Here is a 15,060-nt window from a genome sequence, read left to right on the forward strand (position 1 = left end):
AAAGGTAGTGTTATTATATATTTTCTGAAGAATATGAAGTCTGAAATTCAAATGCCTGTCAATTTTATTTAACATTTGTTAATCAGGACAATCTGACTTGGAATAAAAAAACTATTTTCAGCAGAGGCCCAGGAAGAAATAATGCAGATATGTCTTTATAACATGGGAGGACACAAAAGCAAATCCACACAAACACAGAGAGAAGATGCAGACTCCACACAGAAGGCACCCCAGCCAAGAATCAAACCCAAGAACCTGCAGTCATAAAGCAACAATACTACCACTGCACCATCAAATATCAAGCATTGCAGCATTTAGAAACCACAGATATTATGAGGAACAGATCAGATCAAATATGAGGCAAAAATCTGCAATTTTGTTTTACAAATGATGGTGGGTAGGGAATTCAGGTCCTTAACACCTGCATACAAGGTACAGGGTTCAAGCCTGCATATCTCTACCCAACACCATTTGTTCTCTAGCCACCAGTATATAGTAACTGGGGCATTACACACACAGTTCACTTCCTTAATTAATATAGCCAAACACACACAGTTCACTTCCTTAATTAATATAGCCAAATATTCTCTGACTGACCCGCAGGGGTGCATTTTAGCCATATTACCCCCCCCCTCCGCTTCATTGTAAAAGGCATAGATTATGTCAGAGTACAGAATTATACTGCTATAACATTACTGCCCCCCCCCCATATAGGCCGTGAGCTGGCACTGCAGTATATTATCACTTTGGCCACATGACAAGACTGCCTTTTGGTTACAGTGCTGTTCTACAACAGCTTAGTGCAGAACAACTGAACAACTTCACTTTCAAGGCATTACTGTGGCAAGCCTCCCACACTGGTGCCAGTGTTCAGCACCAAACCTGTATGCATCGTGGCAACTAGACCAGCAGGCCATTTCACACAAATAATAGTATACAATGCTAGAAAGCTTCTGTGCCACAACCTGGAAAGTGGTCCACAAAGCAACACTAATCCTCTGCACTCAAGCAAGCAAGGCCAGCACATAGAGCACTTAAACATTCTACCCATGGCCAGACTAACAACATTAATGCATTTAAACCCACCACAATAAGCACCTATGAATTCAGGAACTTAAAGACAAGCCTATTAAAACTGTATGATGAGCTCTTAAGCTGACAGTTGTAGAAACAGACTGGAGTGAATCAGTCCTCAGCAACAATCAATCAGAACAGCAGTTGTTATTTTTCAATACATTGCATATTACCTTAAAGTACCTTGTGAACTGAAGGAGGGCAGCCAGCAAATGCATGGAATATAGACAACCAAGAATCCTACTACAATCTACATAGTTTTTAGGTAATGTTGCCTGTTAAAGCATACCACTATGAGGTATCCTACACAAATATTGGTAATATGTATATTTTTGGTCATAACACTTTAAGAAATTGATCTCAATGAGTTACAGACTTTGTGTGTATTTTTTAAATCAGTTTAATTTGGGATAATTTTTTTCTATATATTTTCCCTTCCTCCTCCAACTGATAATGTTTTCATTCTCCATGCTACCGATGATAAAGTTGCAGTGAAGAAAAAGATCTCACTTCTGGACAGTCGTTATCCTCGTTGGTTGCAAAGGTTATGAACTCTGGCAGTCAAAAATCTGTACTGTCCTCTTCTATTCCAGCTGCTACATCAGGCAGCTTCGGCGATGTAACAGATATATAAGCAATCACCCTCCCCTGGGATGGTTGAGTGGACATTGGTCACTCACTCTCATCTTTCTAGTCGGTTCCTTAAGCTCTTGGACAAATTGTCATCCATCATTTACCAGGGCTGGAATCAGGGCTGTCTTGTACTGTGCTACAGAGTAAAAAGATTATGTACAGTAAAAATAAAGGGAAACTTCAGCTTAAAAGGTCCTTGTACGTACTGCATTAAAATAGCTTACTCGGATTTGTTATGCCCTGCCCTGTGTCCAGTTATCTGTTTCTCTTTTCTAAGCAAACTGTAATCAGATTGCAGATTTCCATAACTCAGCAAGCATATCGCTAGCAATACCCAGTTAACAAATCTTGTATATTATGAAGTTACAAGATAACTAACAATCATAAAGTAAGTCTGCTTAAAAAAGATAAATAAAAAAATAACTGCTGATCTAATGATTCTTTTATAAAAAGCTGTTTTGCATGTCTATAAATTAGGCTAAAATGTTCAAGGTCTTAATTATGGATATACACTTAATATTCTGCTCATTTAATACATTATCCTTTCTGTCTAGCAGCATCTTAAAAATGAGAGCTGCAAATCTACAATATATTTTTGTAACTGACTGACATTTTTAAGCTCAGCTTTATGACAATGAGAAACTTAACATTTCACTGTGTAGTATCTTAAATTATTTTTAGTCTGGTGCTTTTAAATTTCAATTACCATGAATGCAACATGAATAATTATAGCATTAATATGTGTGTGTTTAGAAGTTGTACTCTGATATGAAGAAGCCCCTCACCTAGATGAAAGTGCTAAACTGAATTAAATTGAACACTGCTGAATCCTGCTCATGGTCCCAGTGTAACTTTCTCTCTCTGGTTCTTTCTTCTACCAACTATGCTTTCTTCTACTTCTTTTATTTTATTGGTTCATCTGGGTAGTCTAGCTAATTCCCTAAATCCCTGATACTTGTGACAGTACTGCAGCACTCATAATTTAAACAAGCACTCAAGATGAAGAAGTGAAGGGAAGCAGTAGATGCAATACCGTTTAGTCAAACAACTGTTATGTCATGTCTGAGAATCTGTAGATTGTGAGTTGCAGCTGCACATTTCCTTGCTACCTGTATTCCTTTTTAAGGCAGGCTACAGACTTGCTCTTGTTCCATTGTGAGTGGCTAGGTGATTCATGACTTGCTTTGTATGTATACAATCATGCCTGTAATGATGCAACCAAGCCACTTAGCTGGTGATGCTGCAGGCTGAAGGCAAAACTAATGAGTGAAGCAACGTGAGCTAATCGTAATTTCAAGGAGCCACTAGGAAATTTGTGGTGCCCTCCTATTATTTTAAGTAAACTTCCAGCATTTTTGCAGGGCATTTGATATGTATGGGACGAACATACATGCGTACACACACACACCCTACCCGGTACTCCAGCGACCGAACAAACACACCACACACACCCCCTACCCGGTACTCCAGCGACCGAACAAACACACACCAGCCCAAAACATCCTACCTGGTACTCCAGTGACCGAACAAACACACAGCGGCCCAAAACACCCTACCCAGTACTCCAGTGACCAAACAAACACACAGATGCCCAAAACACCCTACCCGGTACTCCAGCGACCGAACAAACACCTATCCAGCAAGCCCACAATCCAAACAACTACCTGCTGCCTTTGTCCTGAAGCCCGTGCAGCCGACCGAACACCTACCCGGTAATCCAGCAAGCCCACAAACTCCAGCGACCGAACAACACCTAAGCAGCAAGCCCACAATCCAAACACCTACCTGGCGCCTTTGTCCTGAAGCCCGCGCAGTTGCACACTGACAGTCCCACCCCGCGAGAGCAGCTCAGTCCTCCTCATTGGCTCTGACTGCGGCTGAAGCAGTCCGGAGCTCCTCTATTCTGTGCGGTTGTCACCGCACATATTTCTGGTATCTCACAGCAATGATTGCTGGGTACCTTTTAATCCATATCCGGACTGCCGATAAAGGCAGTCTGAGTTCAAATTAATTTTTTGTTTTGCAGATTTTTTCTGTTTTTCTAGGTGGGAGGGCTGCAGTCCGGCAGTCCGATAGGACGAGCTGCCCCTGGTATACATTATTCTAGAGACAGGGAGTTTGCTGTATATGACTAAATGAAGGGAGGCATTCAAACCTGGGTGAACTAGTTTTTGGTTGCCAGATTTTTATGCATTTATTTATTTTATTTTGTTTATTTTACATTTGATTACTGGGAAAGTCCAAATGGACACAGATCCATTATCAGTGGAGGCCCAGGCAGAAAAGCTCCACAAACTGCATACAGGTTACAAAAACAATTGCATACATTATGTAGCGTAAAAGTTAACATACAGTTACATACAGTGAACATAGTATATAGTAGGATATTCTGACCCAGTCAGGTATATATCCATCCATCCATCCATCCTCAACTCTTTTTCCCATTTTTGTGCATGGGGTGGGGGTGTCACTTCCACAGAGACAATCATCTCAAGCCAAGGTTTACACCGCCAGGTGGCTAGCCCTGCCGCACACGGTAGCTCATTCACACCATTCACTCATGTACGCACTCTCACCTATGGCCAATTTAGAGTGTGCAATACTGCATGAATTTGGAAAGTGGGAGGAAACCAGAGCACCCAGAGGAAATCCATGTGACTGCAGGATGGAACTGAAGATTCTGCACAGAAGGCACACCAGCTGAGAATCTTATATATATATATATATATACATATATATATATATATATATATATATATATATATATATATATATATATATATATATATATATATATATATATACACACACACACACACACACACACACACACACACACACACACTCATAACATTTGTAACTATTTTATAAACAATTTTAATTCATAATCAACAGAGTTTGAAAGATTACTGTAGGTAGCACAGTAGCATCAGCTTAGAGAAGTGTTAGTATGAGCTGAAAGAGCCAGATGTTCACATAGCTACACTTGACACTGTGTACTCATATGAAAATGCAGTAGCACTGGTTTAGATGTTAAAGGAGAACCGCACCTACAGACTCAAAAAACATATTTATTTCATCATGGTTTGGTGTTTCCTACATTTTAACACTACTCTGGGACTATTTACAGGTTTTTTAATATTTTTATACATAATTTCTGAGTCTGACCACATGAGGTCTGGCATCTTGAAGTAATTCTGATTGTTTAGTCTGCCTCTAGGTATCCCAAAATGCAGTGCACGTCTGCAAAAAGTTACATCATCCAGGCCTCTTTCTTCCTAAAGCACCCTGTCACTGCATTGATTTTACATGCATACACTGCTGTCTTTCAGTTTCTTAGTTTTAAGTAACACTTCATGCCATTCAGTGACTACTTAAAACACAAACAGTGCAAATACCGCAGAACCGACTTTCAAAGTGCTTTTTACTGCTGGTTCTTTTTAGAATGGCTAAACTGCATTGTGTGTGTATATATATATATATATATATATATATATATATATATATATATATATATGTAATTAATACAAAGAGGGGGAAGATTTACATCGTACTGGTCCTCTCATGAGAGGATTTCCTTCACATTCACACACATTTTCATTTACCCTGAGGCTTACAGCTTTCTGATCTTCTGCTTACTCCTACTGTGCATATTCTCAGTCATTACCTTTCACTGTCATGGGAGCTCTGCCTGCTTTGGTCCCCTCCCATCCTAAATTCCCCAGCTGCCACCTCCTCTTCATCCTCAAACTTATAGATAACTCTCTCCAGCCATCTCCCATCCCCTCTTAAAGCTATAAACACACACATCAAAACATATACCAATACTACTTTCCTCTGTCCAAGAAACCACAAAAGGAAAACTTAAATTTCAACAGCATCCCACTCTCTGTCTTTAAAATCACTCATTCCTAAATTTTCACTTTCTCAAATCAAAGCAACAACAAAGCATTCACAAATCCAACAAATCAGGTACCAAGCACTACTATTACAGCAGCAACCTTACATTCACAATACAAAACTATATATTTCAATAAATGCACCCAGCTTGTCTCCCATCTCTTGCTTCTAAACTGCCCAATACACCTTTTCAACCATACCTCTCCTACATATGCTCTATCAGAACTTCTTACCTGTTCCCTCCTTTTTAAAAACTTACCAACTTCAATTACCACCCCTTAACAACCATCCTCCCCTTTTCAACCATGTAACCAACATATACACTCTGATCGCAGCCAAATATATAATCTAAATAGCCAAGTCACAAACTCACCTCACTGCTCAGCAAAACTAGAAAAAAAGACTACATAAAGTCTGCCCAATCTCTCAAATATTACTTCTAAAGAGAAATATTAAACCAAACCCTGATTCAGACAAGTTTACTTCCATTCTAATAAATGCAGAAAGTATGAGAACTAAATCCAACAAACTCCGGCACATTGTATCTCAGCACAACCCACATCTGAGAGCTATCACTGAATTCAGGGTCAAAAAAGATCCTCCCAAACACCACTTCTTACCAAATTATAACTACACATTGGATGAAAGACCAACACCAAGAAATGGAGGTGGAACCCTCCTTCAAAACAAATCTCACCTAAACTCTATCTTACCAACCAATGTAATTCTCAGTCTGACAGACTCTCTAACTTGCTCTTAGGAAAAATAATAACCAACTCTAAGCAACCAATCAGTTTTCCTGTAGCTTACCTCCCCCTTCTAGCCTCTCCTGTTTTGTTCAAAAACCCACTGCATAATATTGTCAGCCACAAAAAATATAACAAACCTAATACTACTCAGTGACTTCAACCTAAAAATAACATCCACAATTAATTCAGACATCTGTGACATTCTCACCTTCAACAACTAATACAATAAACAATCAGACCAAACCTCAAAACAAACAACTACTCTCTTCATGGTCTTATTATTACAAGCAGTCCTTCTCTTGTCTCAAACATCTGTATTCATCCATCCACCTTGCCTCAGTGATCACAGCCCTATTAGCTTAACCATCCATCTGCCTTAACAAAAACACCTCCTGAACTACTCTCATTTAGATCTAAATCAGCTTCCAGCTTCAACAAACTCAAAATGCACTGTCTTCACTCAGCTGGTCACACAATATGAACTCTGCCAATGCCAGCTCAACAGCTGAACTACTTACCTGTAGTCTACAACATCTCCATAATACCAGCTTCTCAATAATAACTAGACTTTACAAATCCAAAAAGAATGGATAGCTCCCTAGTTAGAATCCCTAATAAAACTAGGGAGTGAGGCCTGGCACCTCTGGAAATCTGAACCCTCTCTAACCTGACAAAAATTCACACAGCTTCACAATGCATGCCATTAAATACCATAAAACTTACATAATGAAATCCAACCAGTACTTTCTCCTTAGCACACCCAAACTCTTTTAGAAAGAGGCAAACCATCTAACTGCAAGAGTCCATCCATAACAACACCTCACCAAGATTCTCCCCCACTGGTTTTCTCAAAGAATTCAGCAACCTTCCTAATATTTTTAATACAGCTACACCTTCCTCACACATACTAAACCCACCTCCTTATAGCCCCTTTTATTTCAAACTATTAAACTGCAAAGATATACAAATCATTTTGAAAAGTATTCTTACTGAAAGCCCTCCTGGATCTGATGATATTCATCCATGATTCATTTATCACCATAGGGAATTCATCTTAGCCCTTAGCCAAATCTTTGAAAAATGCTATAGTAATCCCTTTCCCCAAAACAACCAAATCCCTCAAAAACCTCACACTACTGTCCTATTTCCAGACTACCAACTCTTGGAAAGATCCTAGAGAAGATCATACACTCCTAATTCACTCAATATTTCAACAAATATACTCTTCTTTCTCACAAACAACATGTTTTCTGGTCAGGGTGTAGCACTATGACAACAATATGCACCCTGACTTGTGAAATCTTATTCACTATGTATAGAAGACAGCTCACAGGGGCAATCGTCATAGATCTCACCAAAGCATTTGATCTAGTATAACATACAATCCTGCTAATACCTGCTGGACATGGGAATAAGAAAGGACACATTTCCTTGGTTTCAGAATTTTCTTTCAAATAGCACATCACTGTGAGAGCCTACTCATCCCTCTCTCTCTCTCTGTCTCTCTCTCTCTCTCTCTCTCTCTCTCCATCACTCTCAATAAAGGAGTCCCTCAGTGCTCAGTCCTGTCTCATCTCATCTTCTCTGTCTATCTCAACAAACTCACTCTTGACCTCCATCTTCCTCTTCTTCTCCTCTGTGATGATGACATGGTCATCTTTTGGTCTAATCAGTCATTAACACTCAACTGAACTCCAAGCTCACTTCATTTCCCTCATTCAGTAGATAAAAAACAAACAACAATGCTCTTTGAAACCAACAACAAAATCACAAAATAAAGTTCATCTCTACACATTTTAGTTTATCAAAACACTCCTTTAGAATATACCACATCTTTCAAAAACCTTGGAATCTGGTTAGATCTTGCTCTAAACATTTATCTCCATCTTGACAACACTCCAAAAAAGATTAACACACTTTTTTTCTGGGACAATGGACTCTCCCCTTTCATTGCCAAACCTACAAGAACAGCAATGGGCAAAGGCATCCTTCAAGCCCTACTGAAATATGGACCTCTATTGATAGCTTCAACATCCAAAAATAATACAGAACATATACAAGCTATAAAAAACAAAATATGTAGGTTTATTACCCTTTCTCCAATACAGGAACATCACTGCAAATCCCTTGAAAACGTGGCTCCCAATCCTACAAATATGCCAGCTCCTTCCAGGCTCTCTGCTATTCAAACTTCTTCACAATCAATTATTTTCTTGCATTTCAGCCAAATTAACAATACTGCCTCCCAAATGCAAACTCAGAAACCACAACAGCTCAGCTGCCTACCTACAAGCTCCAAACACAATGTTTCAATGCACAGACCACAATTTCTCTATAATGGGTCCAAAACTGTGGTCTCTCTTCCCCACCACATTAACAATGCTACTTCCTAAACACAGTTCTGATCACATCTTAAAACTCATCTAAAGGATTCAACCAAGTGTCAGTGTCATCCCTCCAGCAATATAGCCTGATCACTTCTGCTTTCTTTGCCTTGCTCTGCCTCCCACCTGCATCCTTCTAGCCCCCACATAACCTCTCAGTTAGACAGGCTCATACCTTGGCAATTGTACATAAATGTATATGACTGTATACATTCTCTCTCTCTCTCTCGCTCTCTCTCTCTATATATATATATATATATATATATATATATATATATATATATATATATATATATATATATATAAATAAATAAGGGTATTCCACTGTCTTTAACAGTAAATGCATTGTTGTTTACACTCTCCTGTATCTGACTATATGTTCTCTATTTTGTGTGCTTGAATGGTTTCTTACATCTATGTATATTATATCTATATTTGCTCTTGCTGGGCTGAGACTGAAAGTGGTCATCTGTAATCAATGATCTGCCATGGTTAACAAATTCAACTAAATAAATAAATCATTACCATTGATACTAGTATATATGGGATGGTCCAGGGCTATGGTCATACAATATATACCACTGACCACTAAATAAATATGCAAGAGGTGATGGGCTTTAAGAGTGCCTAGCAAAGGCATACTGCTACTTCAGGATTCAAGCACCTTGGTCTACACACTGTCTTCTAGTGCACTCTTGCCAAAAGTAACTAAGATATAACCAAAACTATTTTCATACTCATACAGTGCTTCCCAGGAGGAGTTATTGATGTTTCTCCAGTGTCATCCCTCCTTTCCTACATTTACAATGCACACTACCACCAGCAAGACTAACATGGCACCAACAAATCAACTGCTGAACTGTCTTCCCATGTGCCAATCAATACATTAAACTATAGTAGCTTATAGTCAACAAGTTGTTCATCAAAAAGAGTGGCTGTCAACAGTCACACAAGTGCTGTGAGGATACACTTATAAATTAATAAACACCAACTACAATCTTTACATGAATAAATAAAAACACTATTTTATGGAAAACCAAACAAAAGAAGAGATATGAGCAACTTAATATCCAAGCAAGTAAGTGACTGCAAAGGAAAATTAAAATAAAATATTCTGAACAAAGAGTTAGCAAAGGAAGAACTATAACTGCATCTTAATAATCTTATTCTTATGACTGTATTGAGAATACCGTAACCTAACTTTCACTAAGCCTCTAAAAACATTCAATAGTTGTAGAAGCCATTCAAGAAGACTATGAAAATTTGAGTGTGCTGACTCTAGAAAAGCAAACTACACTCTTTCCTCCACAATTCCTGTAAAATGTGTTGCTGTTTCCACATTCGAATAGTGTTCATCAAGTCCACAACCCAAAGTAAAGAGACCAGTACAGTAACCCTAGTTCACCTTTCACTACAAGTTACTTAGAGGTTTCCCATATCCAAACAGCACTTTAAACTTTCTGGTGTAATCTTATCAAAATAAACTAACACTTTTTAACCAGGATTAAAGCTCCACAGCCCAGATAAATGCAGAACAATATTACAAAACACAGAAAGTTCCAGACCAACAGGAGATGATACAGCCTTTGATAGAAAGCAATGAGCATGCATACAGTGCTCTTCTACCACATACAGCTACATCATTACCAAATGGGACAGTTATAATTTCTGCATATCTAATAAAATACACAACTGTCAGTGTAGTCACATACAAAAGTATACAAATCGGCAATTATGAACATTAATACTTGTGTAGAGTTTTGGCCCTTTCTGGGGAGACATTGCAGGGAGCAGGCTATTCCTGCTACTGTAGTATCACTGCACCTGCATAACTCTTTCCATTTTCTACACTCTTGGGAATTTCAGTGATCATATATTTAACTATGTCTGTGGTGTGTAAGCCTTCGAGCAGGTTCTGGTGTTTTTTTTTTTTTTTTTTTTTTTTTTTTTTAGGAAAATTATATCAAATTTGTTCTAGCCCCTGACTGACTCTTGAAGTTTTTGGTGGCATATTATGTGAGATATACACCTCATCACATGGTAATTATATTAGGTACAATAAAAACACTTATAGAGTGTCCTGAATTACAGAGGGTGCCACAGCTTCAACCCCTACAAACCAAGGCGCTTTCAGAGTTGGACAGTTCACATAAAGAAATACTTAAAAAGCTGAAATGCTTGTATGGAGAAAAAATATAACTCAAAAGTGCAAGGTCAAAGAGATGATCTGCATACTTTACTGACTGATGACTGTTCAACTACATCGAAGGAACTGATGCAATCAGGCCATACCTCTCAAGTGTACCTCATTACGAGGAACGTACCTCATTTGAGGTATTAAAAAGTTCATGTTCCTCAAAGTTCCACATTGAAAGACTGTCACACATTCAGTGTTTGAAACTTTTTTAGTTAAATCCATGGTAAATAGAAATAAATCATATTAATTCATTAAAAGATCTTATTTATAAGAGAAACTAGCATATTTTAACCATCCCATAGCCTTCCTAGTTGAAGTTGTTAGTAAGCCATTAGTATGTGTTCCACATTTTGCCCATTTGTCCCACATTATGAAGGCCAGTGTTCCTCATTTTGGAGATGGAAGGTTGAGAGATATGAATCAGGCTGCTTGTGAATGTCAGTCCTTGTCCTCTGATGTGATAATTTTTTTTTTCCATGCTTCATCATCATCAGTAAAATACAAACACAAAGAATATCAGCTTCTGTAATAGCATTAAAACAACAAACTGAGAATTTGGATGTAAAAGATTTGCTGGACTTGCCTGAACCAGGCACATTGTATTTGTTTGTTTTTGGTACATAAACAAGAATATATTTCCAGGAATACAAATGCTATGATGAAGAAAGTCAAAGCTTTCCCATGTCCAATATCTGACCACAATACAATAGCAGCTAAATGGACAAATTGATTAAACAACATTCTGGCATCTACAAGAATACCAGCCTGTGTGACCAAGCAGAATGACTTTAAAGACTGGTTAACCAAAGAAATTGATGAATTTATAAAAAAAAAAAAAAAAAAAAAAAAAAAAACAATGGACAAGTCAACAGCACTATTTAGTGGAATTAAATTAAACTATTTTATTTGGCAAATTTAAAGTACATGATAAAAAATTGAAAAGAATGAGAGGAAGAGTTGAACAATATTCAAAACAATTATATGAACTAGAAAAAGGAGTAAATTATACAAAGTTAAATTAGATATGCAGAAAGGAAACATGTATAACATCTGTCATGTTAAAAACAACATATTTTAAAATATATAGTGAAAACAGGTGGAACACTTGTGTTGGTACTGGGTCCTGCAATATCTACCCTGCCACTTCCAAATAACCTCTGAGGTGCAGGACTAATGTAGTCAAAACTGTAGGGGATATCATATAGCAACTGCTGAAGAATACCCACATCCCTTTGTAAACAAATCAAAGTGATAATAATCCTAAAAAGTTCCTCTCCAAGAAAAAAATAGTGCAAGGCTTTAGTAGAAATCATAAAATATCTTTATTTTCTTTGTTGATGGATAAGCGCTTCTATGAGGAAAGTGTGTAGAGTAATGTTATTTATATTGGTTTGCAGTACTAATGGAAGGATTGGCCTAGCGAGGTGACTTCTGATTGGCCTCTCTCTTCACTCACTGGGATAGGCCAAAAAGGTTCCATCTGATTTGCATATACCCAAACAATGACCAATAAGGAGTCAACAAAGCTGGTGAGCTGCCAGTGCTAGGTGTTCACACTTATACATTCAGAAATGACAGTTCAAGCACACAGTTCTGGATATTGCAAACTAGAGCATTTGAAGCACATTCCAGTCATCTTCATCAGATCTATCAGACTATCAGAAAACATCCTACATGTAGTTACAGAATGTGTAACACAAACAAAATAGCTTACCTTTGTGGGGCCTCACAAAAAAAAATATTCATGACTGCGTAATTTATTATTTACTATTATTAGTATTTAATATTTTTTTTCCAGGAAAGTCTGATGGGGATAGAGCCCATTTTCAGTGAAGGCCTGGAGAAAAATGTTCCAGATGCATATCTTTGGAATGTGGGTGGAAACCAGAGCACCTGATGAAAACCCATGCGAACATAGGGAGAATATGCAGACTCCACACAGAAGGCACTCCAGCAGAAATTTGAACTGGAGAACTTCTTGCTGTAAGGCAACAATGCTAACCATTGCACCACTACAGGTTCCATATTATTAATATTATATTACAATGTATAATTTGAGACTTTACAAACAAAATATCTGCTGGTAAAGATGGAGTCTCCTCATAATTCTATACTTTATGACTGCTTCTTATTTGGGACTTTACCCTACATATTAACTACTGGCACATTTTTATGTGTCCAATATGGAGATTGCATAGCCCATCCTGCCCAGCCAGCCCTACCAGTGTGTTAATGCTGCAAAGTATGTTAGAAGTTTATGCAGATCTTTTCTCTGATTTTTCTGTCTCCAATGGCTATGTTGTGTTAGCTGGTTTGGAGATTATCAGCCTCTATTTCAAGTTGATTAATCTTGCAGAGCTTAACACTGATTAGCTAACTTCATGTTGGAATCTTGCCTTACAAAATTTCACACATAATTAGAACAAGCTAATGTGAGCAGGTAATAGAGCAGCCACATGTATTAAGCAGTGGAGGTGGTTACGATGGCCAAGACTCAGATCTTTACTGTTGCCCATCTTCACACAAACTGGCTGGTCCTTTGCTGTAAATAGTCAATTTATTTCTAAGAACATATATTCTGCTGTTAGACCTAATTATCACAATACTAGTGTTTGTGATTGAGCATGCAAGCTTACCGGGGGAGGGGGAATTCCCAGGGATTGAACACAATGTGAGATTTAATAAAGTGTGCCCATTATATTTGAGCAATAGCACTTAACTAGTTTTAAAAAAAACAGATTTTATTTTGGCTGGATAGTCCTTCTTGAAGTGTCTTTTTTATGCTCACACTGATTTAAGGAGGACTATAGTTGAACAGGACTAGATCTCCACTGCATGCCACTCTGTAGCTGGTGTAGTGGGGGGATGTGGACATGTGTGATCTTTTCCACTGGCCAAATGCTTAAGCATAACCTTCTGCTGTTTCAGTTCTTCTTTTAGAAATTGACTGTGCTCCATGTTTTATCAGTCTTTGTTTTAATAGCATGCACAATGGCTGATCATGGTGTATTGCTGCTTCTAATAAAGGAATCAGAAAAATCCTGAAGTATGGATCTGGTGGGTTTTCTCATTATCTGCCTAGTCCCTAGAACAATAGTTTGGAACTGACAATGCCCACGCTTTGAGATATTCTGTGTCCTTGGTTAAGCTTAAAAAATAGGGTTAGTAATATGATTTGTGATTCAATTTTCTTAGTGTTAGGATGGTATTAATTGAATCTTATTTGCCAGATCAATTCATTTTTCTCCAGGGTGGAACTCTTGTTACCTTCAAGGGGGTCCGTGACAATAGAGTATGGGATGTAGACAGTGAATCATCTGTGGATGGAGAATGGTGTGTTTAGCCAGGGGGTTTCTCATTGTGACTGACATGATTTCAAAGAGGTGTTATGCTATGCTATGCTGTGTTTTAGCTGGTTGATTGTTTCACCAATGTAGAAGGCTTGGCAGGATTTGCAGGGCAATACATAAACAACTCCGTTTGTATTGCAAATATTTCTTGTGTGGCTTAAGTAAGTTTTTGCCTAGGTAGGGCAGGAGAATCAGTCTAAAATAGCTCAGAAATGGGCAATACCTACAGTGGGGGATCCACACTTGTAAGTGCCTTTGGAAAAGCTAGTATCATCAGCTGCCTTTGCTTCAACCCAGTCCCAATTACTTTGGTTCTTTTAAAATTAAAGCTCAAGTTTGGTCCTAAAATGCCACTAAAGTGCTTATTGTGGAATTTACTGGAGAAAACTGGAAAAGGATCTGAGATATAAGGAGCAAATAATTAGAGAGGGAAAGGTAATAGTATGGGAAGAGGCCAATAATTCATTTGGACTGCAGGATAGAGACTGCCTTCCCTATCAAGGATTGATATCAGAGTATTAACAAAGAAAAAGAAACAGAGGGATCCTAAGTGAAACAGCAGCACTGGTAGAGTTTTTGGCAGAATCTAGAACTGATGCTGCTGTTAAAAAAGTGATATTTAGTAGCCATATAAAATATTGCATGATAAATATGGGAATCAATCAGAGGAGGTTAGAAAGGATTGGGAAGAGAGATTCGATAAACAATTCACAAAGAAACAATAGAGGGAAATATGTATGGCTTCCAAATATGCAACAAAGTCTAGAAGATTT

Source organism: Protopterus annectens, chromosome 4.part0, assembly GCF_019279795.1.
Source record: "Protopterus annectens isolate FY-2018-M chromosome 4.part0, PAN1.0, whole genome shotgun sequence".
NCBI classification, from domain to species: Eukaryota; Metazoa; Chordata; order Ceratodontiformes; family Protopteridae; genus Protopterus; species Protopterus annectens.